This window comes from Cardiocondyla obscurior, linkage group LG22 (genome assembly GCF_019399895.1).
Source record: "Cardiocondyla obscurior isolate alpha-2009 linkage group LG22, Cobs3.1, whole genome shotgun sequence".
Classification (NCBI taxonomy): Eukaryota; Metazoa; Arthropoda; class Insecta; order Hymenoptera; family Formicidae; genus Cardiocondyla; species Cardiocondyla obscurior.
In genome coordinates, this window is record NC_091885.1 from 279101 (window position 1) to 286284 (window position 7184).

General features: G+C 39.0%; 1 pseudogene; it reads right to left on the reverse strand.

Annotated features, from left to right (window-relative positions):
- Nucleotides 1–1014: 1014 nt before the first annotated feature.
- On the reverse strand, nt 1015–1672 carry LOC139110922 (uncharacterized; annotated as a pseudogene).
- Between the last annotated feature and the right edge of the window lie 5512 nt (nt 1673–7184).

Below are 7184 nucleotides of genomic sequence, written 5' to 3' on the forward strand. Positions count from 1 at the left end.
AGGAACAAGACTCGGAGGAAACACGTCCGAGTAGTTTCACTTAGTGCCGGAACGTCTGTCGCTGACTGTCAAAGATCTGATAAAACGTATGAAGGCGTTGTATGACATACGAGAAAAAAGAATGTTGTTAAGGGGTCCAACCTACCCTGACAATTTCTAAAATCAGCGATTAAAAAAATTTTTTTTTTTTTTTTAAACTATTGCATTATATTAATTTATATTTTGAAATGTTATATACATGAGAACATGTTATATACATAATCAAAACTTAAAATTTGCCGAGTAATAAAAATATAAAAAAATAAATATTGCATTTACAACAATTTCTGCAAAACATTTATTTTGCACGAATTGTAACTTTGTAGAGACGGAGATAATTAGAAAATAATTAATATTTTCTATTGTTTAATAAAGAAAGAACTATAATATTCTAAAACAGTTTTACGGAAATAAGACGTCAAATAAAGAAACGTTAGAGAATCAAGTAATTAATAAAATACATAATATTAGTATAAATGAAACCAATTTGAAAAACCTTTAAATAATAAATGTTAACTCGAAATTAACTTCCACAATACCACAAAAAATAAGAAAGCTTCAGTAGCAATGGAGGTTTCCGGATAAGAGCCGCGTTGAGAGATAGCGTTGTGCCGACGTTTCGCAAACATTGCAGTTCGCAACATCAGGGCAGATGCTCCGATACTGAGCTTGCTTGAGGTTTGGTGGTCCTTATATACCTCTTATTTTCCCCTTCCCTTGTTGTGATTGAGGGGGGAAAGAGCAGTGTTTATTGACCAATTGTATTGTTTAATTGATCAGCTGGTCAATTAAAAAAAAACAAAAAGACAAAAAACCGGGAGGTCAGCGTGCCAAATTGGGTTAACTTGCCTTTGTTTCAATTGAGATTATCTGGGTGTTTCATAATCTCTGGGCCTTCTCGATGTTTTCTGGCAAAGTACCCTTGTGAGGGTGCCAGTGTTGTTGCTTTGTCGTATTGTACTGAATGTCCTGTCTCTATCCAGTGTTCTGCCAGGGCTGATTGAGAGAAGTGGCGGAATTTGGCGCACCGCTGATGTTCTTTGATTCGTGTACTAATCTTCCTCTCGGTTTCTCCTATGTACACTTTTCCGCATGTGCAAGGGATTTTGTATACTCCTGGTTTGTCCAACCGTGGTCTTTGGTCTTTGGGGTTGGGGAGTAGTTGGTGGATCTTTCTTTGTGGTTTGAAGATCACTTTGAGGTTGTGTTTGCTCAAAACCTTACTAATGCGTTTTGTTATGCCTTGGATGTATGGGAGGACCACCGTCTTGGTTGTTTCTTTCTCCTTTTCTTTCTGTGGCTCGGTGTTGTTGAGACTGGAGACTCTAGTTGTTAAGTTCAGAGTTATTCGTTTGATGTCTTTTCTGTTGTATCCGTTTCTTGTTAGGGCCTGTTCGAGATGTTTTAGTTTTTCGTTTGAAAACTTTGGTTCCGAGATGGTTAGGGCTCTGTAAACTAGTGAGCTGATTACTGAGTTTTTTTGGGAGGGGTGGTGATGGGAGGTGGCGTGGAGATATATGTCGGTATGCGTGGGTTTGCGGTAAACTTGGTGACTTAGCGTGCCGTCGCTATTTCTGCTTATCAGTACGTCTAAGAAGGGGATTTGACCGTCGTGTTCTATTTCCATTGTGAATTGGATGCTAGGGTGTTGGCTGTTTAGGAATGTGAGGAATTGTGGAAGAGTTTCTTTGCCGTGCTTCCAGATGACGAAAGTGTCGTCTACGTATCTGAACCACTTGGCGGGTTTGAGTGGCGTGGTTTATAAGAATAAGAAAGCTATTTGTTATCGAATACGTAGAACCAATAAAGCCTAACCAGCCTAAAGTCAACAAAAAACTCAAATTCAAACTAGAAAATAATGACCAGTTTTATTTTTTACCAAATAGATTGTCTTATGCAATAAGAATAGAACTGCGAGTATTGATAGAGACCCAACTAAAAAATGGAATTATACGACCAAGTGAGTCGGAGTATGCTTCACCTATTGTTTAGATACGAAAAAAGACGGGAGACATACGATTATGCATGGATTATTGAGAATTAAATAAATTACTAATAAGTGATAATTATTCTCTACCAAACATAGAAGATCTTATTGACTCGTTGTGTGGCAAAAAGTATTTTTTAAAACTTGATTAAAAAAATGGATTTTACCATATAAAAATTTCAAAATAATCAATCAAATACACGCTATTTACAACTTTGATAGAGTAATTTAAATTTTTACGTATGTTCTTCAGGCTGAAAGTATCCCTTTTATAGTTTTAACAATATATACAATAAATCAAGTATTAGCAGAACTTATACGGGAACAAAAAATAGTAGTATAAATGGACAATATTTTGATAATGTTTAACAAAGGGATTATCAAGCCGCGCCCCCCGGAAATTTGTTAAAAAAAATATATGTTGTTTGGCATCCCTCCCCGATATACGCGATACAATAAGTTCTGCCAATACCCATTAATTTATGAGAAAAAAATAATTAAAATATTTCGCGTGTGTAATCTACCGAGACGATAAATCTAACTTTCAACTGTTAGCGTGGTCGTGCGTTGAAGGCGCGCGGCTTGAACGCTGGTGGTCTCGAGTTCGAGACCAGCTTTATTGAATTTTTTTTTTTTTTTTTTTATATATGTAATTAAAATGTCGCAACAAATATTTTATTTAAATAAATTAATTTGTAGTATTTAATAAAAAATAATTATTATATACATATATGTTTAATCATACTTTTAATTTATAAAAAATAAAATACTTTATATTACAATATATTTTATTAAAATAATATATTGTTACGCCGGGAACGGGTCGGCGAACGTCTCCGCGTTCGCGTCTCTCACACTCACACACTCACACTCGCGGCGCCTGAACTCCGCGAAAGAAAGGAAGACGTTTTATAAAAATGAACAAGAACAGTTTAATAAAAGAACATGCAAGCGATACAACGTCTGCACCGATTTGAGACACGGGCAGAACTGTCATCTTAACCATTAATAATAATCCTCGTTCGTCTGGCAACGGGAAACCGAAACCTCGGAGCGAGCCGGCAGCTTCATGCTGCTCCGTATACCGGGCGTAACACTGCCCCCCCCCCTCTCCTCCAGATTGTCGCCTCGACAATCAGAGGGGGGGGCTTCCGTAGCTTCCTGTTCCATCTTGGACTCCTGTTCAAGTTCTCGAACACCACGAAACGACGCGAAGATTCTCCCTCAGCGCGAAGATGCTTCCATCCTTGCCTTTCAGCTCGCTCCCGCTGCTCCTCTTCTCGAAATCAAAATCTTCAAACAAGGGGTGGGCATAACTTTCTGTGGACCCTTCGACTCAAGGTCTCCCCAAGTTTCTGTTCCGGCATTAGCTCTTCGTCCCATGGAAAACCACAGATCAAAAACCATGGGAAGAACAGTCTTCCTTTATCTCGAAATGGGGCTGAACGCGTCTCTCCTGAAGAAAATTCTCCTTCCTCCCCGTCTAGTTAAACTCCTCCTCAAAAAAGAAAAAGAAGAAAAGCAGTATCTAAAAATCAATTTTCTCAAAAAAAAAAACAAACACGGCCCCCAAAATCCATTTAATTTTTTCTTTCAAAATACGGAGCCAACCTATCCGCATGAACGACTTTCTTCCTATGCTTAGGCGACTTCTGAATACAGAATACCACCTCTCCTAACTTCTTCAAAATCAAGTAAGGTCCTTCCCAATTACTTTGTAATTTAGGAGCCTTACCTCTAACTCTACAAGGATTAAAAAACCAAACTTTCTGTCCCTCTCGGAATAAAATATCCCTAACATTCTTGTCATAAAATGCCTTTACACGAGAGGACTTAACCGCCATTTTCCTCCTGACTTGAGAATGGATTTCATCAAGCCTTTGTCTTAAACCCCTAACAAACTCTCCTCGAAAAGCTGAAAACTGAGAAGATTGAGGAGGCATTCCCCGCGTCAAATCTAACGGTAACCTTAACTCCCTGCCAAAACAAAGCTTTGCCGGAGAAACCTCAGTAACCTCATGCTTCAAAGACCTATAAGCTAACAAAAACATTGAAATCCAACGATCCCAATCATTTTGATTTTCTGAAACAAATTTTGAAAGATATTCCAAAACTGTACGATGTTGTCGCTCTACCTGCCCATCCGATTGTGGATGTAAAGCAGTAGTCCTAGTTTTCCTAACTCCCAAAAGATTCAACAACTCTTTCAAAAGACCGGACTCAAAATTTCGTCCCTGATCCGTATGTACTTTCTCAGGAACTCCAAATCTCGAAATAATTTCTCTAACAAAAACCTCAGCTACCGTTCTTGCCCTAATATTTCTCACTGGAAATGCTTCCACCCATTTAGAAAAACAATCAACAATTACCAAAAGAAACCTATTTCCAGAAGAAGATATAGGAAAAGGACCAAGAACGTCCATCTATAATCTCTGAAACGGAGATCCAACATTGTAAATTTGCAAAGGAAATTTTCCTTTGCCGGAAGGTCCCTTCTTTGAACAACAAACCGAACACGAACGACACCAATCTTCTACATCTTGTTTACAAGAAACCCAATAAAAACGCTTTCGAATTCTATCTAGAGTCTTATTGATCCCAAAGTGCCCAACCGAAGGAGAATCATGGGCATCAGCCAGAACTTCTTTAATCCGTTTACGAGGAACCACTAACTGAAACAGCACCTTCCTCAAATTCGGAGCTATCCACTTCTTATAAAGAACTCCGTTCTCTAAAACAAGAGAATCCCAATATGAATTAAGAACTCTTCCCGTTGTATCTAAAGAAGAAAATCCCGAACGGGAAAGACGTTCTCCAGACTCCTTCGCCTGTATTAAAACATTCAGACTCGGATCTTCCCGCTGATCCTTTTTCCAAAGATCTAATTCTTCTACTTGGAAGACTATTCGAGCCACAGTCTCAACTCCCTCGGAAAGACTTTTTTGCTCAACCTTAAAACAATACCGACAATTTTCCGCTTCACAAAGCCGTCTCGATAAACCATCGGCATTCCCGTGAGAAGTCCCTTTCCTGTAAGCAATTTCGAACTGAAATTGTTGTAACCTTTCTACCCAGCGAGCTAACTGACCCTCGAGTTCCTTAAAAGACAAGAGCCACCTTAAAGAAATATGATCCGTACGAATTAAAAATTTCCCTCTTAAAAGAAAATGACGAAAAGATTTGACTGCATCAACGATGGCTAAAAGCTCGCGTTGAGTAACACAATAATTCCTTTCAGACTTTGATAAAACCCGACTGAAATACGCTATAACTTTCTCCTCATCTCCTTGCTTCTGTGAAAGAACAGCCCCGATTCCTATTCCAGAAGCGTCAGTATCTAAAATAAACTGACCTTCCTCCTTCGGGAACGCTAACACTGGAGGAGAAGTTAAGGCCCGCTTCAAGGATTCAAAAGCCTTTTGACAATTATCCGTCCAAGAAAATTTCACCAAATTTCCCGTCAAAGAATGAAGTGGCTTTGCTATTGAAGAAAAACCTTTCACGAATCTCCGATAATATGAGCAAAAACCTAAGAAGCTTCTCAATTGCTTCTTCGTATGAGGAACTGGCCAATCTATCACTGCTGCTACTTTCTCCTGATCAGTAGGTACCCCTTCTGAAGAAACCACACGACCTAAGTACTTAACTTTCCTACTGAAAAAAACACACTTCCCTGGATTAATTTTTAAATTAAATTTTCTTAAACGAAGAAACACTTCATTAAGATTCTCCATAAGTCCTTCGAAACTCCTTCCAACAACTATTACATCATCTAAATATACAAAACAACTCTTAGAAAGAAGCCCTTCCAAGACCCTTTCCATAAACCGTTCAAAAGTTGCCGGAGCATTTGTGAGACCAAAAGGCATGACAGTGAATTGCCAAAGTCCTTTTTTTACTGAAAAAGCCGTTTTCTCCTTGTCTCTTGGATCCATCCTGATTTGCCAATACCCACTCTTAAGATCAAGAGTAGGAAATCAGGAATTCCCAGCCAAACGATCTAGAATATCATCTATCCTCGAAAGAGGAAAAGAATCTTTTACTGTAACCGCATTAACTTTTCTATAATCAACGCAGAATCTAATTGCCCCATCTTTCTTTTTGACTAAAACTGCTGAAGAAACCCAAGGACTTTGCGACTCCTCAATTACCCCATGGTTTTTCATATCTTCGATAATTCCGTCAGCCTCATCCCTCATTCGAAAAGGAATCCGACGAGGAACCTGTCTAATCGGAAGAGCGTCCGCTACATCAATCTTATGTTTTACTAATTCACAATTCCCTGCAACTATTTCCTCCGAAAATGTCCCCTGGAATTCTCTAAAGAATAAAGAAGCTACTTTCTTCTGCTCATCATTTAATTCTTTTAAGCTTTCTTCAAAAAGCTTCTGAGGAAAAGAAGAATTCACCCCGGAAGTCTGTTTGATTCTGGCCACCCTCAAAGAATTCCGACAAAAACTAAAAGTTTCATCAAAGATTTTGAAAAAACCAACCTTCCTCAGAAAATCTGCCCCGAGAAGGCAATCATCCGAAATCTCCGCTACAAACATGCTCATTTTAAGAGCAAACTTCCCTACCTCCATAGAAACTTTAGCTTCTCCTCTAATAGAAACATCTTCCCCTGTAGGATATCGAAATCTTATCCCTCTCTAAGCGATTGTAAACCTGAATTCCCCTTTCCGAAAAACCTAGAACTCAAAATGGTAATATCAGAGCCCGTGTCAACCCTGAAATTACATTTCCTACCATTAATCTTTCCTGCGAAACAAAAATCGCGTGAAGAATAGCCGATTCTTCTGGAAAATAACTCCTTCGGGGCCCCCTTTCCTTTAGCCGACCCCCGAAGAGGTCGACTATTCCGAGTTTTCCTTACGGGTAGGGCACTGATTCTGGAAGTGTCCTGGCTTCCCACAAAGCCAACACTCTCCTCGAGCCCCCCTTGTTTCCCAAAAACTTATTACCTTTATACTTTTAGGATTCACCGAACTTTCCCCTTTCCTTCGCTTTCCTTAACGTCCCCCTGGACTTTTCCGAACGAAAGGAATTAAAATTTCTAAAAGAACTCGCGCGCCCCTGAAAACCTAACGCTCTCCTATCGAAAGATTCTCCGAAAATCGTTTTAATCACTTTCGATCTCTCGATCGCCTTTTTAAGTGAA